Below are 24,867 nucleotides of genomic sequence, written 5' to 3'. Positions count from 1 at the left end.
TCATAGTTTTTCAATAACAAGCGTAAACACCTCAGAAGTTAACTTTAAAGATCTCTTAAGAACGGAACATCTCAATAAAGAAGAAAAATCTTTACTATTCAATATATGCCATGAATATCGCGATGTTTTTTTTCCAAGAAGGAGAAAAGTTAACTTTTTCCAATACCATTAAACACGAGATTACTACTAAAGATGACGTTCCAATATACTGCAAGTCCTATCGATATCCTTATGTACATAAGGAAGAGGTCAACAGGCAAATAAACGAGCTTCTTAATCAAGGTATCATTCGCACCAGCTATTCCCCTTGGTCGGCTCCAATTTGGATTGTTCCAAAAAAAAAAGACTCAACCGGGAAAGAAAAGTGGCGATTGGTAATTGATTACAGAAAGCTAAATGAAAAAACAATAGACGATCGATATCCCATACCCAACATCACAGACATCCTGGACAAGTTAGGAAGGTCCATATACTTCAGCACAATTGACTTAGCATCTGGTTTTCACCAGGTTGAAATTAATTCCAAGGATATCCCTAAAACGGCATTTTCCGTAGAAAATGGACACTACGAGTTTGTCCGAATGCCTTTCGGCTTAAAAAACGCGCCATCCACATTCCAACGGGTAATGGATAATGTCTTACGTGACCTTCAGGGAAAAATTTGTCTGGTATATATGGATGACATCATTGTGTTTTCAACCTCTTTGCAAGAGCACCTAGAAAACTTAAAATCTGTTTTTAAAAAATTACGTGAGTCCAATTTGAAAATACAAATTAATAAATCCGAGTTTTTGCGTAAAGAAGTTTCATTTTTAGGCCATATTGTAACTTCTGATGGTATCAAGCCAAACCCTGATAAAACCAGTGCAGTCAAAGATTTTCCTATTCCGAGAACACCAAAGCAGATAAAATCTTTTCTTGGTCTTCTCGGATACTATAGAAAGTTTATTAAAGATTTCTCAAACTTGACAAAACCTTTGACTGAGTGTTTGAGAAAAGGTAAAACTATTAAATTAACCCCATCTTTTATAAACTGCTTTGATCATTGCAAGAATATATTATGTAACGACCCCATCCTTAAGTACCCAGATTTTAGCAAGCCTTTCAACGTTACTTCCGATGCAAGTAACGTTGCTTTAGGTGCAGTACTCTCCCAAGGTCCTGTGGGCTCTGATAAACCGATTTGCTATGCAAGTCGGACTCTATCAAAATCGGAACAGAATTACAGTACCATCGAAAAGGAGCTGTTAGGAATCGTTTGGGCAACAAAATATTTTCGCCCTTATATTTACGGTAGGAAATTTAAAATAATCACCGATCACAAGCCCCTAACTTGGCTCTTTTCCTTAAAAGAACCCAATTCCAAACTCGTTCGTTGGAGACTTAAGTTGGAGGAGTTTGATTATGAAATTATTCATAAGAACGGAAGATTAAATACTAATGCGGATGCACTTTCTCGAATCGAGATAAACACAAATGAAATAAATTCAGACGTTTTAGAAACTGAAAGTTTAAAAAGTATATCGATGCAAAACAATATTGACATATCCGAAAAAGTATCTACCGTACATTCAGGGGAAGAGAATATGAATGATCACATTTCTATATCAGAGCGACCAATTAATGAATTTTCTAGTCAAATTATTATTACGCAAAATACTAAAAAAACTGAAATTTCAACAAAACTAAAAATACTTTTTAAAAGAAAGAAAAGATATATTATCGAACTTAAAAATACCTGCAATGAAGCAGATATAATATCAATATTTAAAAACTACCTTAATTCTAAAAGACTAACTGCTGTTTTGACAGATGATAATACTTTTCGGGTCATACAGTCTGTATACTCCAATTACTTCAACCATTCAAAAATAAAATTAGTAAGATCCACTGTTCTCTTAAAAGATGTAATTGAGCGAGATGACCAAGAAAAATTAGTAAGAGAATATCATGAAAACTGGCATCACAGAGGTATAACAGAATCATTAGATCACCTTAAAAGAAATTTTTATTTCCCAAATATGAAACATATCATATCAACGGTTATAAGCAATTGCGATACATGCCAAAGACTTAAATACGATCGTAATAAAGAACAAATAAAACTTGAATTGACCGAGACCCCATCAAAACCCCTTGAAATTATACACATAGATGTCTATTCTATACATAAAGAACATTTTTTAACTGTTTTAGATAAATTTAGCAAATTTGCGGCTGTCTATATGTTGACTGCCAGAACAAGTATTAATTTAATAAAATCTCTGCGACACTATTTTTCCCATCACGGACTACCAAAAAAGATCGTATGTGACAATGGTAGCGAATTTGTTTCAACACTTTTTAAAGAATTTTTAGAGCTTTACAACATAGTCCAACACACAATTTGTGCAAAAACTTCAAATGGAAACTCGCCTGTGGAACGATTCCACTCAACACTAACTGAACTTATTCGTATTATAAGATCACAGAAAAAAGATATGCACATTGGAGAAATCGTAGACGAGGCAGTACTTACATATAATAATTCCATACACTCTACTACGAAATTTACTCCATTCGAAGCTCTGACAGGACATTATAATAAAAACCAACCATTCCCTAGTAATCCAGAACATATAACCAAACAGGACTACCTTAAAACACATAAAGAGAATTACGAAAAATTAGCAAAAATTATTCATGATCGATCACTAGAAAAAAAACAAAATTACATCACCAAATTAAATACTAGACGTAAGGATCCACCTAATTATACACAAGGAGAAACAATTTATGAATTAGATGATAGAAGAGATAAATTAGCCGCTAGATTTAACAAACACATTGTTCAAAAAAATAATAGGGTTACAGTAGAAACACCAAGAAGAAAAGTACATAAACAAAAAATAAAAAAAAAAAAAATTATAATAAATAAATAATATTAAAATCGAAAAATTTAGAATAAAATTTATCGTAACGATATAAAATAAAGGAACTAATTTTTTTATAATTTAAATAAATTACACATATATGTATCTACCAACATACATACATTTTTTGAAAAACGAACGCCCTCAAATATTCAATTCCGATTTAATATCAACTATTTGTTAATAATTATACAATTACTTGAATCATCTTAATCTATTGTTCTATTATCTACCTATGTAAACTAAACAAAAAAAAAAAAAAACATGAAAATATTATAAATTATTCATAAGAAATTAAAAAAAAAATATATCTTAAACATAATGTATATAAAAAAATGTATATTATACACATATATAAATATACGAATATCATGTATATTTATATAATGTAGCTAAATGCTTATGAACTTAATTTTTAAGTTCATTCTATTTCGGGGGGACGAGTTACGTCCTAACATAATTATGTTCGTACTTCACTGCATATCTTATTTTTGTACCAACTCATCAGCTCATCAAAGTACAATCCAACAAGTGGAAATGTTTGCACTAACCGCTAATTCCATAAAAAACCGAAGATCAGCTTAATGAGGATGATGGCAAATATTATTTTAAGTTAGTGAAGTACAGTCTTAGTTGGAAGTTGAAAAAATAAAGATCTTTGCAAAGCAAAACTTGGTTTTCTTTAAACTCGATGGCTTAAGATCCTAACTCGCGCGAACTTAACCTGCAAAAATCATTGTTGTTTTGGTCAATTGTCAAAGTCAAACTTCATTCGCAAGGAATTAAAAACTGTCATGTGAAAGAAATGTCAAAATCGACGAATGTTCATGCATTCTTTGGTCGTTGGTCGTGCTCATGTGAATAGTGCTTAATTATAAAAAAAGCGTTGGTCCAAGCGATACTATTAGACTTTTGATGCGGTTATAACTTTTGCGTCACAAACTGAATTTTAATTGCTCGCATTTCAACTAACTTTCATTTGACGTTTAAAAAAAAAGAACTATGTTTTACAATAAACAAACGTCAAGTCACCACAAGTTGTTCCTTTTGTCTTGCAACACGATGAGAAAACTATAGTAAAACAGAAACAAAAACAAAAGGATTATTGTGTGTTTTTTTATGTTTTTCTTTTTCTTTAACCTATTTTCTTAGAAACTTATTAGATGTTAATTTGTATTCTTTACGTCAGAATATCTCTCAAATGCATTATAAATTAATTTTCTTTGGTAAGCGCGTCAGAGTCAGTCACATAACTTAAAGAAAAACAAACACTTAAAATCAACCTATTCCTATAAAATTCTAGTCTATTACATGATGTTTTTATTTTAATTGAATTCCAGTAGATGGTAGATGATTATTTTAGTTAATTGTTGCTATTTTTATAAAACATCTTAAAATCATGTTTAATGAAATTAAAAACAAACAAATAAACACCTAAATTCCCAGACTATTATTAACATTTTATAGTTGTTTATTTATGTTTCGTCTTTCTCACAAAAATTAAACCCACGTTACATTAATTTTGTTCTAAAATGTAACTTAGTACTTTTTCTTGGATTTCTTCGAAATTAGATCTTAGTTCTGTCATTTTTCTAAAGTCTCAATCCGCTAGATTGTCATATCTTTATACTATGATAATAATTCGTTTGCTCAAATCTATATCTTTATCTTTTTCTGCATTTTCAAATGACTTATTTTTGTTTATTTAAATACACACCTATGTTGTCTTAAATAAAATAAAATAGAACCGAAATACACGAAAGCAATGACAAGTTTTATCTGCGAAAACCTACTGTGTAAATGTAGAAAGCGCCATAACAGTGATGTTATACGTTGAGATCAGAATTCGATGATGTCATTTCTTGAACTTTTTTTTTAAGGAGAACCTTGCAATTTTTTGACAATTTAACCAAACATTACAGATATTTAGTTCATTTATATCAGTTTAGGAGGTTCTTAAAAAAATAATTCTTAGACCATAAACTGATAGGCTTCTTCTTTTCAACGTCCAAAAGAACTAGGAAAGAAGCTGATTGAGAACATTATAAGACCAGTCAACGTATTTTTAAGGTCAAAACACAACGAGCAAAACGTAGCTCACGACGAAATAGAAAGTACAAATGTATCAGCAAGACTCAGAAAAATTCTGACCAAGGATTCAGCCACTCTAGGGTCTCTCAAAAAACCTACAGGCAGCTGGACTGAATCCGGTGGCGAAACGCTTGAGCTCCTTATGATTACTCATTTTCCTGGCTGCGCAGCTGATATCCGCAGTCCAGAAACAGAGTCTCATACAGAAACCCTATAGTACCATCGGATATTATAATGGAAGAAAGGATAAAAATGGTCCATTCACTCTCTTTCCCGTACAAATCCCCTGGTCTAGACGGTATCTTCCCTATGATGCTTTGGAAGAGCATAAACCTTATCATCCCACACCTAGCAAGCATTTTCAATAATAGACTTAATTGGGAGTATGTTCCCTTATCGTGAGGTAAAAGTAGTTTTCATCCCTAAGTCTGGTAAACCTAGCCATACTACCCATTAGTCCAACATCGTTTATTTTGAAAACTTTTGAAAGGTTAATTGATATACACATCCGAAGCACACTGAAACCGGACTGTATATCGGAATTTCATCATGCCCATATTAAAGGAAAAAGCGTTAAAACAGCATTGCACGATGTTGTCAGCGACATAGAAAAATCACTGAATGACCAAGAATACAGCCATGCTTTCTGGATATGTAGGGAGCCTTCAATAACGTTAAGAATGAAACAGTGAAGCAAGAGTTGGACGACAACAAAGTCGAAAAGGCAATAACACAGTGGATAATGTGTATGCTCACAAAGAGACAAATTAACTCTGAGGTAGTGAAAGAAAGAGTGAGAGTAACCACATCCAGGGGCACCCCTCAGGGTGGAGTTCTCTCACCGCTACTTTGGGTTCTTGTCATGAACGGCATACTCTCTAAATTTAAATCAAGTGGAGTAAAGATAATAGCCTACGTTGATGATCTTCCATTACTAGCGACTGGAAAGTTCCTACCCACTATCAGTGAACAAACCGAATACGCCCTCTCGTTGGTAAGCAAATGGACTACGAACTGTGGGCTGACAGTCAATCCAGCTAAAGCAGAACAAGTGCTATTTACTGACAAGCACAAAACACCTGACTTTAAAATACCTTCAATTGAAGACTGCCCTTTTAAAATCTCTGATCACACAAAGTATCTCGGTGTGGTCTTAGATAAAAACTAAACTGAGGCCTGAACACCAGAGATAGATTCAAAAAGGCATCGATTGCCTTTTACTTCTGCAATAGAATGTTCGGGAAAACCTGGGGACCAAACCCTAAAATTATCAGATGGATGTATTCGGCAATAATTAGTCCAATACTAACCTAAGGTAATTTGGTATGGTGGAAAGCTTTAGAAAAGAGCACGAACCTGAAAACATTGACAAAAATTCAAAGACTTCCGTGCACTGGAAGTTATGCTCAATCTAATTTCCCTAGACCCTTTTGTTCAAGAGTCTGCGGCCAAAAGTGCCCTGAGACTTAGTCAAACTAAAGTGTGGATAAACAGTTCCATAGGACATGCCCAGCCAGATCCTTCATAAAGTTATGGGTCATAGTACTACAACAGACTATAAAATACCCGAACTTAATTTTCATAAACCATTCCAGGCTGCCATCCCAAGCAGAGAGGAATGGATAGATAATATACCATACTCCAGTGAGTCGTCAATAGCTATCTATACTGATCGATCTAAAATGGACACTGGTGTAGGGGCAGGCTTCTATTCTGAATCTCTCAAGTTAACCGCCTCGCTTAGGCTTCCAAACTACAGTAGCGTCTTGAGAGGTCCTGGCAGTGACAACAGCTGCTAAAAAGGTATTATTAATGGCGATACCACGAGCTGATATCACCTTTTACATTGATAGCCAAGCGGCGATAAAAGCGACTTCTGCAACTGAGGTAAAATCAAAGCTTGTTTCATGCTGCCGCGAAGAGCTTAAGGTTCTTGGCGCACAGCACATTATTAGACTGTGCTGGGTCCCAGACCACAGCAATATACTAGGCAACGAGAAAGCCGATGAATTAGCCGATCAATTAGGGTCAATGCTTGACGTAAGCCAAGCTTATCTAGTTAGCACCCCTACCTGTTATTGAAAACAGTAAATCTCAAAAAGAATAACTATCAAGGCAGATAAAAGGTGGAACCGTCTTGACACCTGCGGCACTACAAGAAAGATCTGGCCCTGTTTTAACAAACAAAGAACGGAAAGAATTATGCAGCAAATGATCACTTCGACCTCTTCTAAGCATAATCACCGGACATAATCTGTTAGGTTATCATATGAAAAAGATGAGAATCAGTTCAGATGATCTGTGCAGGGAATGCGATGACGGGGAGGTTCCTAAAGACACTCCGCACTTTCTGTGTCACTGTCACGCACTCTCCCATCAAAGGAAGAAACTGCTTGGCAACTATTTCTTCGGGGATTTAGAAGAACTCTCTAGTACGTCAGGTACTAACATTCTGAACTTCGTCAAAGCCTCTAAATGGCTTGACTAACTGAACACATAGGTTTTTCTTATTAGTTTGAGTAGCAATACTCACGGGTATCACAATGGACCTGTATTGATCTAAGTGTGACAGTAAAGACATCAACTGTCAGCTCCTCAAACTAACCTTACCTAAAAAATATATATAAAAACAGTAGAACTACTGTTGACAGCTGACAGTTCTGATGATATACATTTTTTTTAACAGACCAACCTAAAAATGTCATTTACTTAATTTACATAAATTAACACATAAACTATAAAAATAGATAGTGTCTACCTGTTAAGTTCACAACGGACATATAGAGATGCCTTTAAACTATGTATTGATTTATAAATAAAAAAATCCATAACATCGCTGTTCTAGCAATAAAACAAATGAAGCAAACAAAAATCGCTCACGCTTGGGTGAAGTGGTGCTAATCGCGTGGTAGTCGTGTGGATGTGACATCTATCTATAGAAAAAAAAAATGGATTTTTGCTCTGAGTGATCCCGAATAAAAATGTTTTTGAGCAAAATTTATTTTTAATCTTTCAGAAAATCTACCAAATTACAATAACAAAAACATCAGCAAATATTTTACAATCTATGAATATTTAGTTGACTTAATTGTTTGTGTACAAACACATATTTTATGTATAAATGTGTGTGTAACTGTGTCATGGTGTGTACGTGTGTATATAAGCGATGAATAGGTGTGTATTGTGTATTTAAAGTTGTTGTCATATAAATTAAGCCACTGAAGTTAAAATTTTATTTTTAGTTATAAATTAAGTAATTATTGCAAAACAATTTTTGTTCTAACATCATACGATATTCAAGTAATTTGACTGTTTTCTTTTAAAAATTAACATATTTTTAAACATAATCAATTTAAGATTTAAGTGCGGTTTGTGAAACAATTGTTCAGAAACTCAATTGGACTATTATATTTAAGCCATCTACAATAAGAAAAGCTTCGAGTTATTATTTACAGAAATACAATTTTGGGAATAAATTTTCTAGTTCGTTTTGTGACTTTAATTTTATGACCACAGCTGTAGTTCATGTTTTTAAGAGCAGATAAACCAGATGTTATCAGTTTTAGGTGTTTTAAGTTTTATTTGTTTCTGCTGGGATATGACAACAAACGAGATAAGAAATTATAATTTCTTAAAAATAGTACAAATCTCTTTTAAAATTTTCTGGTGATTGTGAGATCATTTCTGAACAAATTTATAAAAAAAAATTAATTTACAAAAGAAAAAAGTGAATGTGTTATCAATTATTGTACGTATAATTTTAATTATGGTACAATTATTTTATGATGATTAAAAACGAAAACACAAAAGCCTTGAGAATGAGCTCTGAATGGAAAACGAATTTAAGAATAATATACTTTGAGCATTAGGAAGTCTTAGTTAAATTTAATATTGCAAACTTAAATATTTTATTTTAAAAATGTCCCGAAAATGTATAATGAATACAAATAAAATTCATTGGAAGCAATGGCAAAGCTCTTATCACAACATCTGTTCGATTAAAAAATGCAAATAAATGTACAGTTAACATTTGATAGCTAAGAAATGACAGTTCTTCTGCTTGCAAATCTCTTTTCACAACATTTTTAGAGATCAAGAAAGTTAATTACAAGATCTGTTCGATTGAGAAATGCAAACTTAATTTTCAGTAAACATTTGACAGCTAAGAAATGACAGTTCTTCTGCTTGCAAATCTCTTTTTACAACATTTTTAAAGATCAAGAAAGTTATTTACAAGACTAGGAAATGCAAACCAATTTACAGTAGACATTTGACAGCTAAGGAATGACAGTTCTTCTGCTTGAAAATCTCTTTTCATAACATTTTTAAAGATCAAGAAAGTAAATTATAAGAGCTGTTTAATGAGGATGCAACTTAATTAACAGTAAACATTTGACAGCTAAGGAATGACAGTTCTTCTGCTTGCAAATCTCTTTTGACAAGATTTTTAATGATCAAGAAATTTAATTACAGGATCTGTTCGATTAGGAATTGCAAACCAATTTACAGTAAACATTTGACAGCAAATTAATGACAATTCTTCTGCTTGCAAATCTCTTTTCACAACATTTTTAAAGATCAAGAAAGTTATAAGAGCTGTTTGATGAGGATGCAACTAAATTAACAGTTAACATTTGATAGCTAAGAAATGACAGTTCTTCTGCTTGCAAATCTCTTTTCACAACATTTTTAGAGATCAAGAAAGTTAATTACAAGATCTGTTCGATTGAGAAATGCAAACTTAATTTTCAGTAAACATTTGACAGCTAAGAAATGACAGTTCTTCTGCTTGCAAATCTCTTTTTACAACATTTTTAAAGATCAAGAAAGTTATTTACAAGACTAGGAAATGCAAACCAATTTACAGTAGACATTTGACAGCTAAGGAATGACAGTTCTTCTGCTTGAAAATCTCTTTTCATAACATTTTTAAAGATCAAGAAAGTAAATTATAAGAGCTGTTTAATGAGGATGCAACTTAATTAACAGTAAACATTTGACAGCTAAGGAATGACAGTTCTTCTGCTTGCAAATCTCTTTTGACAAGATTTTTAATGATCAAGAAATTTAATTACAGGATCTGTTCGATTAGGAATTGCAAACCAATTTACAGTAAACATTTGACAGCTAATGAATGACAATTCTTCTGCTTGCAAATCTCTTTTCACAACATTTTTAAAGATCAAGAAAGTTATAAGAGCTGTTTGATGAGGATGCAACTAAATTAACAGTAAACATTTGACAGCTAAGGAATGACAGTTCTTCTGCTTGCAAATCTCTTTTTACAACATTTTTTAAGATCAAGAAAGTTATTTACAAGATCTTTTCGATTAGGAAATGCAAACAAATTAGCAGTAAATATTTGGCAGCTAAGGAATGACAGTTCTTTTGGTAAGAAGGTATGTTTTCTTGGAATTCAGTTAATAGTATAGACAAATTTACAGAAACGTCATAATAGATAAGGTCTGTTTGAAATATTTAACTCGTTTATCTTCTTTCGGATAATCATAAATTAGAACGCTATCAATCAAACAAATGTCATTTAACTAATTTAGGGGACTTCTGCAAAGAATAAACAATTTTTGTGTAAACCTAGTTTTAAAAGTGCACTAGAGAAATAACAAAGGAGCACATTTGAAGATTTGTTTGTTTTGCATGATTTTTGTCAAATGTAGGGTTTTGCAATAGAATGTTTCATTGTGCTATAAAAAATGAGAGCATCAAATTTTTCATGGCCAATTAGCACACACATTAACCTTTTTTTTTACGGGGTCTAATGTTGTTGAATCCCAAGTTCTTGGTGGCTAGTTTTGATCATCTCTTCAAAAAATTAAACTGCCCGAAAGCGCTTCTTGCAAAATTTCGTATGATTTGTTTCTTGTGTCTGTCCGTAAAGAATTTTTGTAATAAATTATAACCATTTCAATGCATTGTTGTTATCATCGAACATTTTAAATGTCAAAAAATGACATCTTGAAAATTGACAGCTCCCTTAATAGCGGATTATTTAAAATGTAACCTGTTTACAATTTGCAAATATTTAATGTATTTAAATTTCAGACCGAAATGACATTTGAAGCCATTTGCAATAAATTGGACACATTCACAAATGTCATGGCTATTACTTCCGTTGTTTTGTATTGCATAACTTACTCTGACAACTGCTACTCATTTAATTGATGTTTTGACAGTAGACTTGAAGCATTCAAATATGTAGGTATGTTTGATAACTGAATTGTTAGCTGATTATTCAAAATGAAACCTTTTTTAGAATTTGACAGATATTTACATTTCAGACTGAAATAACATTTGACGCCATTTGCAATAAATTGGAAACATTTACAAATGTCATGGCTATTACTTCCGTTGTTTTGCATTGTATAACTTTCTCTGACAACTCATACGCATCGAGTTGATGTTTTGACAGTAGACTTGAAGCATTCAAATATGTATGTTTGATAACTGAATTGTTAGCGAATTTTTCAAAATGAAACCTGTTTTACCATTTGGCAAATATTTAAATTTCAGACTGAAATAACATTTGACGCCATTTGCAATAAAATATCAAAAATATCATAGCTATTACTTCCGTTGTTTTGTATTGTAAAACTTACTCTGACAACTGATACTCATCAAATAGATGTTTTGACAGTAGACTTAAAGCATTCATGTCTGAATCACAAACACGCTTAAGCTTCGGCTTCACCTGAAGTTTACTAGTTCAGCCATAGGAATTCAATGCATGCTATCACAATGGAGCTTCGACCTCACATTTCGTTTGACAATCGTAAGGAAAAGAACGTAATGTAAGGTAATGTGACTCCAAACGGAAGCTCTACTTCAATTATCTGAAAATTTGCTTTGTCTGACAGCTCAACAGCTGTAAAAAAAATGTCAACAAACAAAATATTTGCTCTTTGGAGGGATGAAATAATCAAATTGATGTTTTGACAGTAGACTTCAACTGAATTGTGTTATCCGTATAAAATGTCATACATAATTTGAGTAGCTCAAATATGTTCTGTTATTTATAAAGCTATTACTTCCCATTGCATTATCAATATCGCAATTAAATATATAAAAGAGATAATAATATTCTACTGTTGTCATCATATACTTCTCACTGTAGATGTCGCTCAAAACATTTTAAAACACAGGGCAGACAAAGATTGATAACAAAAATCATATCAGGCTAAACCAGGTTAATGAACTACCAGACTTTTTGCAAAAGAATAAAGGAAGAAGGAGACGTCTTCCGATTCTGACAGACATCGTCATAGTCGTCATCATCATCATCGAATCGAAATCAACATCAACAACATTGTCAACGCACGGCCGACGGACGGCGGCGGACGACGAAGGATGAAGTGTGATTTTCACAAACAACAAAATTGGTCAATTAATTTAAGTATAACGTAATCCTTAATAAATTGATGCTGCAAACAGTAAATTACCAGAGCGCACACTTATCGAGAAAAATAAAAATAAAAGACTTCACACTTGAGAGGATTCTTCTAAGATTCTATCTTCACTGATTTCTCTACTATCTACATAAAAATAATATAATTAATTGAAGAGCGAAAAAATTAGCAAAATAGCAACGAAAAAAAATAAAAATAAAAAAACGAAAAAAACAGAACTTATTTTGGGGATTGATTGTTATTGGTTCTTGTTGCTAATCGATATAAATTCCTATTTGGTATCCAACCAAAACAATTGGCACATTTACATTACAAATAAATTCAAGTCGGACTTATTTTTATGTGTATAATTACGGCAGATTATCGTGTTTTATTGTAGAATTTTAACGACGATAAACATGGGACGTGCTTCTGTTTCTTTTTTCTCTGCAAATATTCATTCCTATATCCACTTGTTGTTCTATAAGGCTTCAGAAAATAAGCTTTACCTATAAGTACATTTTTTTATTTTTAAATTAAAATATACATAAGTGACAACTTTGCCAAATTTGTTATGTTGTTATTGTTGCGAAACGTTAATAAACTATTAAAATTCAGAAGCGGCGGCGCTGCGAGCTGCGAACAAAACAAGCACGTTAAAGTGTTGTCAAATACGAATAGGTGTGTTTGTTTTGTTTTATGAGTTTAACCGGCATTTTAATGGGTTTTATTTCTTTTGGGGCTTTATACAAAAATCTTCTAAGCTACAATGTGAGAACTTTAATAAAAACAATTTGTTTTGTTGTTTAACTTTTTTTCGAGTGCACTAAAGAGTCAAGGACAAAATGTGTTGCGATTGACAGTTTGTTTATGGTTTTCTTTGCTAACCAGCATTCATTTCCGTCGCTCTTATAGGAAGCCGTCCGTCGGCTGCCATTAAATTGCTACTGTTCACATGAGAAAACAAATCTTTCCTGTCAATGTATAAGTAGAAAACGTCAAACTCCCACAAATCTTAGCTTCGTTCGGTAATTTTTTAAAGTATCTGTCAAAATTTGTATAAGAAAACAGATCTTTCAGAGAGAGTAAAACTGAAATAACTTTTTTGATATATCAACTATTTGTTGACAATGTTTAAATGTATAAAAACGTAAACATTCATTTCTGTCGCTGTTATAGAAAGCCGCCGCCGGTCGCCATTAAATTGCCCCTGTTCACACGAGGAAACTTAAAAATAACAAAAAACAAAGAGATATTGTGTTTCCTGTCAATGTATAAGAAGAAAACGTCAAACTCCCACAAATCTTAGCTTCGTTCGGTAATTTTCTAAAGTATCTGTCAAAATTTGTATAAGAAAACAGATCAACAACTGAAATAACTTTTTTGATATATCAACTATTTTTTGACAGTTTGTATATGTTAAAAACGTAAACAAAAATTATGCATTAAGCAAAACGACATGAAAACAATTTTTTGTTAAAAGTTAATTTTATGATTTCAATATTTTTCTATTGCAAAAAAAAAAGATTCTTAATTAGCTACTCAAATACAATTAGCTACTTAGAAACAAAACATATTAATCCACTTGATGTTTTTCTTTGACTTCAAACTGGTTTTTGACAGTTCTGTTCGAAGAATTTTCTTGGAGTTAATTTACTACAAAATATTTGCATACAAAAACAGATTTAGTTAGATTTAGTTAGAATTTTTGAAAAATAGTATGCTTTTTCCCAAAAGTACTTTGTTTTTAATTCAAGTATTCGTGATTTTCTACTGCTCATAATTTCATAACGCGTTTATCCCAATACTAATTTTTTTACTTCTGGAATCATATTCACACAATTTTCACATCAATCAATTGGATTGAAATTTTGAATATATATCATGTAAAATACATTTTCTTTGGAAGTATGTACGTTGATTTTGCTGGAAAATTTCTGCTTTTCACTTTAGAAGTGACAAAAATCAATATATCGCAAAAAATCTACGTACTTGTCATCAAAAATAAGTTAAATGCATCATAAAGATTAAGACCATTACAAGAACTGTCATGTCAGACCAGCATTTTAGCACATCCGCCATTTTGAAATAAATCATCTCTAAATTCGATTGATGTTCTGTGTTTTAGAAAAAAAATTAGCTTAAGTTAAAATCACGGAATGGTTACTTAAAGTTTAAGCAATTTTCTAAATCTATATGACATTTGAGCACTTATAAATGCAGTGGATGAAATCGTCCAGTCAACAGCTGGGAATTTCAATAAATAGGTCCGTTGAAGTGTAGTTGCTTTGTTTATTTTCACAAACTGTCACTTTTTTAGAAATGTTTGAATGTTACTTTTTAAATAAAAGGCAATTAGCAATTTATTAGTTAGCAAAAGTTTAAAAATTTGGTCTCCCTTAGTAAATTGCTAAATATTTATATCTGTCCTTGAAAATAGGTTGTTTAAAATGTTGCGCCAGTGTTTTTTATTTTAACAAAACTCAATATTACACACAAAATAACACATATATTTTATTAACTTATCTGTCCTACTCTCTGTGACAACTATCTGTCACGTTGTTTTACAAACAGACCTTTGAACGAAGAGGGAACGTTCCATTTCTTGTTTCTTTACTAAACGCATTCATTTTGTCAAACTTCAGTTCCAAATAAATTGTGGTTTTAAATTTCAACAAACTTTGAACTGGGTTTACAAATAAGAGTGTTTAAATTTTGATACGGAAGAGCTATTCATTTTTAATTAAAATTTTAAGGGCCATTTCTTTTTGATTTCTTGCTAAAGCACTTCAAACTAGAAATTCATTATAAATCCTCAGACAAAAAAAGTTTAATCGATCTGGAACTTTTCTTAGAACTACATCGACTTATTCATTCTTCAACCTATCCCTTAAATTTTCCATAATATGCCAACTTTATAAATAAATTGTAGTATTAATATCCCTAAGCATTTGTGTATTTGGGACAGCAAATCCATGCAAAACTGTCATTCGAAATTATTTGTAAAATACATTTTATCCTGCGTGATAGCTTTGCATGAATCTGTTTTTACTGAAATATAAATGCAAATTTCTTGGGTAAACCCCGGGAATTCTGTGTGTAATGTCTCTACATATAATTTTGCTTTTGTTTTAATGATTCATCATGATCAGAATCATCGTCATCATCATCAAAGCAGCATCAAATTAAAATGTATATATCGTGCAAATCCCATTGACTGGCATTAAATTTCAATACGATAGCTCGGTGGTGATTCCAATGAGTGACCACCAGATGAAGCGTCTCGCGTCGTCGCGTCGCTTGTCATCTTCAAGTTTGAGTTCGAGCGACACGTCGAATTTTTTTTGTCGTGCCATTAAAAAGCTTGAATTAAGAATAAGATTGTTTCGTATCGGATCGATTAGTGTGTACGTATAGTTTCTTAAACTGTTTATTTCCGATGTCATTATAACGGAAAAGTACTGAATGCATTGTTGCAAATAAAGCCGGTTTTATTATTTTTCATATAAAGTTGATTTTTCTTTTTAAACCGCAATGTGAAGCATTGTTTTAAAAATATTTGCTACTTTTTCACCAAATTCATTTAAATTAAATATGTATTTAATTGACTTAAAGTTGAAATATCTAAAACCGGCTTTAAAAAATAATTTAAATGATTTTTGCAAATTTTTTTCTATTCAGAATCGTTTTCAAAAATGTAAACGCTAGTTTAATTAATTATAAACGAACCTTATTGCTAGTAGATTAAGGGTATATCTGCATTTGACTGAATTCGATCGAAAAGCTTAAATTTTAACACCTAAATGTCAAATTTGTACATGATGTGGGAATTTTTAAACTAAGGACGCGTTCTTTTTCTTATATCGTATGGTATTTTGTGCCGTGCTATGTGCTGTCATAAAATCCAGCATTAAATTATATAGAATTGTTATTTATCATATAAATTCACAATGATTCTTTTAAACGTCACATTTAAAAGCACATAAATTCGGAAGTGAATTGTGGATTTATGACTTTTGTTCACATTTATTAAGGTTTTTTTTTTTGTAGGTGAAAACTGTCATATAAAATTTATTTGACAGCTTTTACAAGAAAAATCGGTGACACTTATTGGTATTCAATAATAAAACCTAATTTGTGTTCAATATTTAGAAATGCCTATTTTCTTTTTAGCTGCATGAGAAGTTTTTATGGTCGCTCTCAATTGTTTGACAGTTCAGAATGTTAAACTTGGTTGACATTTTGTTAAGATAGATTGTATCATTAATCGATAAACGCCAAAATAACGCTTTAAATTTGTAGAAAATTTATTTTGAAAACAAAAAAAATGTGAAGACTACTTTACGGTGTTTATGGGTAAAGCTTATTTCTGTTTAAATGTTATCGTAAATAAACAAAATGTCCGTAAAGACAATTCTTAAGCCACTGACATACAATAAAATTTTCGATTTGCACTGGCAGCATGATCGATCTTCATTTATTTCAAACAAATAAGAAAGAAGTTGCCGTTACGGTGACTAATTTTATACTTTCGAAAATTAATCAGCTAAAAATTGACGAATTTTGGATCCAAGAAGACGGAGCAAATTGTCATTTAACCATCAATTTGGTGACAGTTTTATTTCCAGAAGTGCTCCTGTCAGTTGGATCTTAACTCAGCCTTCTAAAAAAACACCTGATACTTAAACCATTGTGAATTATTAATGCTAAATGAAATGTCATTTATGACGTATTGTTCTTAAATTAGTTTGTATTTTCATCGTTATTAAAACAAAAGCTATATATTTCACATAACATCCCATATTAAATTTGTCTTCAATAAATAAATTTCAATTAAACTAAAATTTATATTCTATAGATAGATAGATATTTATTTGCGTAGAATAAAGCATTACAATTTTACATGAATTAAAGTGAATACACACAGCTTGCACAGAGATATGATATTTAGTTTATATCTTACAACTGGGGAAAATATATATTTCGGTATGACAAAAGAGATGTAGAATGAAAAACTATTGAAGGAGAACTACGGAGAAAAAACCTTCATTTAACATTTGAATCTTAAGCTAAGGATTTCTTTATTATAGAAATCTGTTGGATAGATAAAATGGGCTTAAAACTAATGGAATTACCAGATGATAATGAAATTGCTAGTTATTTAATGCATAGATAACAAGATACAAATAATTGAATAAATAAATCAATATATTAACAATCAAATGAATAATAACAAGATAAATAAATAAATATTCAAACGAAAATTTATATTCTTATTAATATTCTGATGACATTCTTGGGCTTAAAAATAGTTATTTTCCCTTAACCACAACAATTGATTCATTTACATGAATCTAATAAAATAAGACCTGATTAAGGTTTTTATTCATTTTTAATAGTTTGTTATTTTTGTTTTTGATTTATTTAGCGTTAATTGACAATGAATAAATAAATAATTCATTGAGATTTAAGGGATTTAATATTTATACCTTTTGTAGAAATTGTGACGCATCTTAAATGCACTGTCATTGTGAATAATACACAATTTCTTCTAAAGGTACGAGTACATCGCTTTAAAGATGGATGGAAAACAACATTCATCTTTAATGATTTGTTATTTATTAAAAACAAAATTACACTTTTTTTTAAATAATCTTAAGAAAAATTCTGTGAAATTCGCTAAGCTCAAAAAAATATATATTAATCTTCTTTCATTACTCGAATGTTTAACATCAATAAAAAAGAAACAACCATCATAAACTCTAAGTTCAATAGAACAAAACAGCGCCACAAAAACATCTTTTAAATAATGATAAGATTTAGATAAAATGTTTCTGTTTTTATTCTATTATTGGATATTATGCTGATTTTGTGTTTAAAAAATTATTTGAGAAGGGCAATGAATGAAATTATATTATTTTTCGGAATTTATCACTTAAAAAATGAATAAATCCGAAAAAAACGTAGATAGGTTATTTTTGTTTCATAACAAAATCTATATTGACAAAATATTTAGAGCTTTATTAGCCCTTCAAATTATTGAAAAATTCATTTAAATCTGGTCAATTCTATCTCCGGTGTTAATTTAAAGGTAACGAACGAAGTACAGTGGTGTAAGAACTTCGAAAAATTGACCATAAATCTAAAATCTGTTATTGGTTATAAAAAAAAAACGAAAAATATGTCAAATTCAAGAAGTTCAGTTCGATTCATTCAAATTAAATTTGGAAAAAAATGAAAGAAATTTCAATTGGCAATATTAATTTTATGACACTTTACTTGACAGCTTAGCTTGACATGTGTCAAATGACAGTACTATTATCTTCAAACTAAAAATGACTTTTAAGTGGACTTACATTTAACGCAAGATTTTGAATTGTCATGCTGTGTGAAGTTAAATGTTGTATATTTTTAAGACGTTGGAATCCATCAAAAATGTAAACTTTTTCGAATTCTAGACCACTGTACAAAGACATTTTGTGGTTTTAAGTAATATAGCATTCTCAACAAAAAAAGAGTTAATATTGAACAGACTTACTGTCAATAATGGTTTTCAGTTAATGGAAGCTGATTAAAGTATGTACATAATTATATCAGTATTGCCATAGCCTTAAAAAGTTCCAAATTACTTATATTCATATAACTTTTTTTTCATTTTACATGTGTCTTTGGAATTTTTTTTTCCAAAAATTGTATTTTAATTTATTTTGGTAACTTTAGAAAGAAAAAGTTTTGGGGGAAGAAATGTTCAGTTTTTAAGTCACTTTTTTTCGACCATAACTTGGAGAAAGATTTCAAGTTTGACAGTTGTCAAAATTATAAATTTTTGGAACAACATGAATAATAACCTAACAGTTCCTTAAATGTATGAATATATCCTTTTAGAGAAAAAATGGGTTATGCAAATCTTTAGTTTTAAACATAAAATGTTATTTCAAATGATTAACTAAATACATTTAATATTTTCTGACACAATTCGATTTAAAAATTACTAATGAGTCTTGTTGGATCTCCATCGAAGGTCCAATTTGTTCAATAATAATTTAACTAGCCATTTAAATTCGGTTTGATATTTGCGAACTAGCCTCTTCATATATTCTGCTGAACGCTTTCATTATGCATTTTGGTTTTCTAAGCCTGAGAATATCTCTCAACTGTCAAAATAAAATTTGTTTTTTTTTAGCTCTCATATATGGGGGAACAAATTTGTATATTGGAGCTTAATTACAGCTTGATCAAAGTGCTTCAAGGCTTAATTGTTTAAAATTTTAAATGGAACATTTTGGGCAAGCAACCAATACAAATCAAAAGATAAATAAATAGAGCTGACGTTTGTCAGAAAATTTGAAATGACAGTTCGGCGCTTAAATGGGCTTTATAATTATATTGTGTATTATCATTCGCGAGTCGAAAATTTGACTGAAGTCGAATGTTTTGGCGAATTCACAGTTCGGTGGTATTACCAATGGCGAATACCGTAGTTTGTCTTTGAAAACAAAACTTCTAACATTAAAAACTGAAAGTGAAATGTCAGTCATTGTCATAAATATTTATAAAGTCAGATTGAAGAATATATTGTGAAAAAAAATAAAAATAAAAATAAAAATAAAGATGAAAATGAAGAAGTAACAATTAAAAAAGAAAAAATCGTGATCTGCAGATAGAGGAGAAATTTAAGGGATGCTTCCAATCCAATGGAAGTTTTAAAGTAATTAAAATAAACAATTACTTTGATAAAATTTAACTACATTTTTTCATAGATTTGTGTTATACTTTCGGCTTAGCAAACAAGCATTTAAATATTTTTTAAGTCAGATAAGTTCAGGATTTCAGAATAGGTTTTTACAGCTTAAATGCGATATTGTTAAAGTACTTCAAAATTGAATCTTGATGTTAAAAAGGTTAAAACTTTTCTTTTTAAGGCTTGTGACAATAATGGAGTAATAAGATTTATTGATGATAGATATCCTGGTTATACGCATGGTTCGTTTGGGTGGAATCATAGTGCGTTAAAGAATTTGTTGGAAAGGTGGTGTATAAATGGAGAGCGCTCAAGATAGCCACTCTTTACCTTTTCGTATAGAAGGTCCCAATGCGTTTAGTTCAAGGGAAAACGAATCCTTATATTGGGCTTGGTTTTTTTTTTTGTTGGATGATCCAAACGTCCGGACACCCTTGGCAATGTCGGGGTTTGCCTCCATTAGCTCCGCCAACTTTGAGAACTCGGCGTTGTTGGTTCTTTTAATGTTATACCAATAAATGCTGTAATTAATTTATTTAATAATTATTTAATTTGTTCTTACATTTGACGATTTTCACTCATTTTTTTATGTCGCAACAAAAAATCTAGACAACTACTTCGAATTCAAAAAAAAAAACTGCAATTTTTTCAAAGTCACTAAGAATTACAGTTCGACCGATTATGACAGATAAAACTAACAGAACCAAAAAAGGAAAACGCTCTAGTTTCAATTTAACGCTTCAAATTAAAATAGAATTAAATAATATACATTACAAAATAAATAAAACATTTTTATAACCTTCGTTTATTTGTTTGTTTCATACGAAAAATAAGCGCTCTCAGAACACAATTGACCTTGACAAAGTATATTTTCCATTTTTTCCTTCCAGATTCCGTATTATTTTTAATTAAATGTCAAATCGTTTAATGTAAGCATCTCAAAGAAAATGGATTCCGTTCATAGAGAATTCTCATATTTGAGTTAAGGATACATTTAGTCACGATTGATTTTAATTACTTTTTACCTTTCAAAACTGATGAATTTAACAAAAATCTTTGTTCGTTGTTTTTACTTTTGTTTCGTTTTTACAATTCACTTATCAATTAAACTTGAATGTTAGGATATTGCACTGAACGCATTCATCATCAAATCGTTGAATGTAAGCATTCAAATAAAAATTAAATAGATCGATAGACATTGGGCTGGTTCAGATGACACAAAAAACTTGAAAGTTTGCCAGGTTTCTGATATCTGATTGTACAGCTGTCAAAAAAATACTTTCCAATTAAGGCAAGTTTAATGAAAAGCTGACTGGAATGTTAGTCAAGAAAAATCTTCCTAACTATCAAGTTAAGTCTACTTCTATCAATATGACATTTGATCATATTTTTTCATTCAACTGAAAGCTGAACTTTATTGCTCTTATTTATTTTCTGCAAAGCTTCATTTAATGCTTTCTGTAAAAGGGTACTTTTTCAATTGCGAAATTAAATAAGTAATATTTCTTTACAATACAAAATACAACTTGTGATGGACTTGTAGCTTACGTAAGGAGTGTTTTGTAGATTATAATGTTTCTTGTAGTTTTTATAATTACTATGAACTTAAAGTGGAGGTCTGTGAAGTAAAGTTCTAAAATTGAAATTCATGACAGTTGAAAATCTAACTAATTGCCTTGGTCAAAATGTATGTTCAAAGAAAGAAGTTGACTGGAAAAGAACTCCCTTATGTTGTCTGAACCTGCTCATTGATTTAAGGGTACATTTAGCCACTTGTGAATTTAATTACACTTAAACTTTTAGAACTAAATAACTAACTATTGATATTATACTTTTATCAAAATCATGTGCATCTTGTGAATAAAATTCTTCTTATGTATACTTTGGGTATCTCACTTAACAATTTCTAATTAAAACTAAGCAAACATTAAAAGCTCCTCATCACATCACGAGATTGATAGTTCATTTAACATAAATTTGACAGTTCTACATGTTCTACGAATTCACATGTGTTTACACGAAACTATTTACAATGTTTTTCAAAGCTCTTCATTTTAATGAAAAAGATTTTCTCACTAAATCTAATTTTAAAAATATATTCTTTCAACAAAACTTGTTGATATTTTACAATTTCAATTAGGTTTAGAATTAACACTCATTTATATGTATGTATATTGTAAATATACTAAAAGTATACTAAAAGTGACATTTAGGGACAAAATCATAGTGAATCTTAAAATAACATTATTTGACAGACGTAATGGTTGTGTTTAAGATTGATTTTGGAGGAACTCAATGGGCAAATTCAGATTTCCTTCAAAGATTGATTTTTATCGTGTTACATGGAAAACGATGTTTTTTTGTTCTTTCTAGACCTTAAGTAAATCAAGAAGAAGATAAACTTGATGAATCTACTAATTTGTTTAAAATTGCTTCCATTCTTTGTTGAATTTTTTCTTTTTATATTAGCAAAAACACTTTCCAACCAAAACAAATAAATAAAAAAGAGGCTGGGATGCGACCCACACTGATAACTTCCCATCCCATCTGCCGAATTGTCTTTCTTAAAATCTTGAAGGCTTTCGTGTTGTGTTAAATCAGTTGAATTGATCTTACAAATTTAAAAATTAATAACAATATTTTTTATATAAGTAAAGAAATAGTTTAGTTTTAAAATCTAATTTTTTTAAATTGATTTTCAGTCGAGAACAAGTTTTTACCAATTTTAGTAGCATTTCTAAATTTTTTACAAATTGGATGAATGAAATTAATTTGATAGATATCAAGAACCGAGCATCAATTTTTACCAAATTTTTAAGTTAAAATTAGCTGGAAGTCATGATCTCAAAGTTTTGAAAAGATATTTGAGTCAAAAATCAATTTTTACCAACTTTTGTTAAATTTTCTTTTAAGTTTTTTATTTTTTGTAAATAAACTGTCAATTTGATTTTTCTAAAAATTTTATGGAATGTTGAAAATAATAATTCTAGTAAGTTAAAAATGTCTGGAAGCCATAATTTTACCAACTTTGAGTAATGTTTTTTTAGGTTTTTATTTTTTGTCAAAAAACTGTCAATTTGATTTTTCTCAAAATTTTATTGAACGTTTACATTAATATTTTTTAAAAGACAAAAGTAGTTTAGAGCCAATATCTCAAGTTTTGAAAAGATATTTGAGTCGAAATTCAATTTTTACCAACTTTTATAAATTTTTTTTTTTTAAGAAAACTGTCAATTCGATTTTTCTCAAAACTATTCAGAATGTTGAAAACAATATTTCTTTTAAGTTAGAAGCCATAATCTCAAATTTTTGAAAAGATATTTGAGTCAAAAATCAATTTTTACCAACTTTTGTTAAATTTTCTTTTAAGTTTTTTATTTTTTGTAAATAAACTGTCAATTTGATTTTTCTAAAAATTTTATGGAATGTTGAAAATAATAATTCTAGTAAGTTAAAATAATCTGGAAGCCATAATTTCAAAGATTTGAAAAGATATTTGAGTCGAAAATCAATTTTTATGAACTTTTATTAAATTTTCTTTCAAGTTTTTATTTTTTGTAAGAAAACTGTAAAATCGATTTTTCTCAAAATTATTCAGAATGTTGAAAACAATATTTCTTTTAACTTAAAATATGTTATAAGCCATAATCCCAAATTTTTAAATAGATATTTGAGTCGAAATTCAATTTTTACCAACTTTGAGTAATGTTTTTTTTAGGTTTTTATTTTTTGTCAAAAAACTGTCAATTTGATTTTTCTCAAAATTTTATTAAACGTTAACATCAATATTTTTTAAAAGACAAAAGTAGTTTAAAGCCAATATCTCAAGTTTTGAAAAGATATTTGAGTCGAAAATCAATTTTTACCAACTTTTATAATTTTTGTTTTTTTAAGAAAACTGCCAATTCTATTTTTCTCAAAATTTTACCGAATGTTGAAAACAATATTTCTTATAAGTTAAAATTATTTTGAAGTCATAATCTTAAATTCTTGAAAAGATATTTGAGTCAAAATTCATTTTTTAACAATTTTTAGTAAGGTTTTTTTTAGGTTTTTATTTTTTATAAAAAAACTGTCCATTCCAATTTTCTCAAGATTTTACCAGATGTTAAAAACGTTATTTTTCGTTGCACAAAATTGTTTTGGAGATAAAATCCTTTTGTGTTCGTAAAATTTTCGAGGTTACAGGTTTTTTTTCAGTTTTTTTTTATTTATAAAAAAACTGGTATGGTAAAAAAACACCAGAGCCCTTTCTGCATCTTTATGCCTTATTATTTGTATGACGAAATTTATTTGAAGTCGATATCTCTTCTGGTTCTTGAGCTTTGGACAACGAAAAATACGTCGCTAACGTACGGACGTATGGAAGAACTGCCGTACGCACACACGCACGCACAAACATCTTTCTAAAAATCTTTTATTTCGACTCTAGGTACATTGAAACGTCGAGAAATGTCAAAATTATTAATTCGACAAATCGGACTCATTACAATAACTTCCTATGGGAAATTATTAAAAGGCAAAAAACTGTATCTGTCAAGCTGACAGCTGAAAATTGTTTTCGTATTAGTGCAAAGAGGGATCCAATAAATCCAGATCCGCAGATCAATTTATTATGCCCCAAAAGGAAATCAAAAACAGTGGAACGTTGTCTTTTGACAGATCTCGATCAAAAATAAATCAATTTATTTTACCCATGAAAATCCCATCAGAAAAAAAAATA

General features: G+C 30.1%; 1 protein-coding gene across 3 annotated transcripts in view; it reads right to left on the bottom strand.

Moving 5' to 3' along the window:
• The window catches only part of LOC129948380 (nuclear factor of activated T-cells 5-like), a 143,857-nt gene that overhangs the window by 52,821 nt on the left and 66,169 nt on the right, over positions 1-24,867 (bottom strand). The gene's annotated exons all lie outside the window — the stretch shown is intronic.

Source organism: Eupeodes corollae, chromosome 2 (assembly GCF_945859685.1).
Source record: "Eupeodes corollae chromosome 2, idEupCoro1.1, whole genome shotgun sequence".
In the NCBI taxonomy this organism is placed as follows: domain Eukaryota; kingdom Metazoa; phylum Arthropoda; class Insecta; order Diptera; family Syrphidae; genus Eupeodes; species Eupeodes corollae.
Note: the sequence above shows the minus strand (reverse complement) of the source record. Positions and strands in the feature narration are given on the sequence as shown.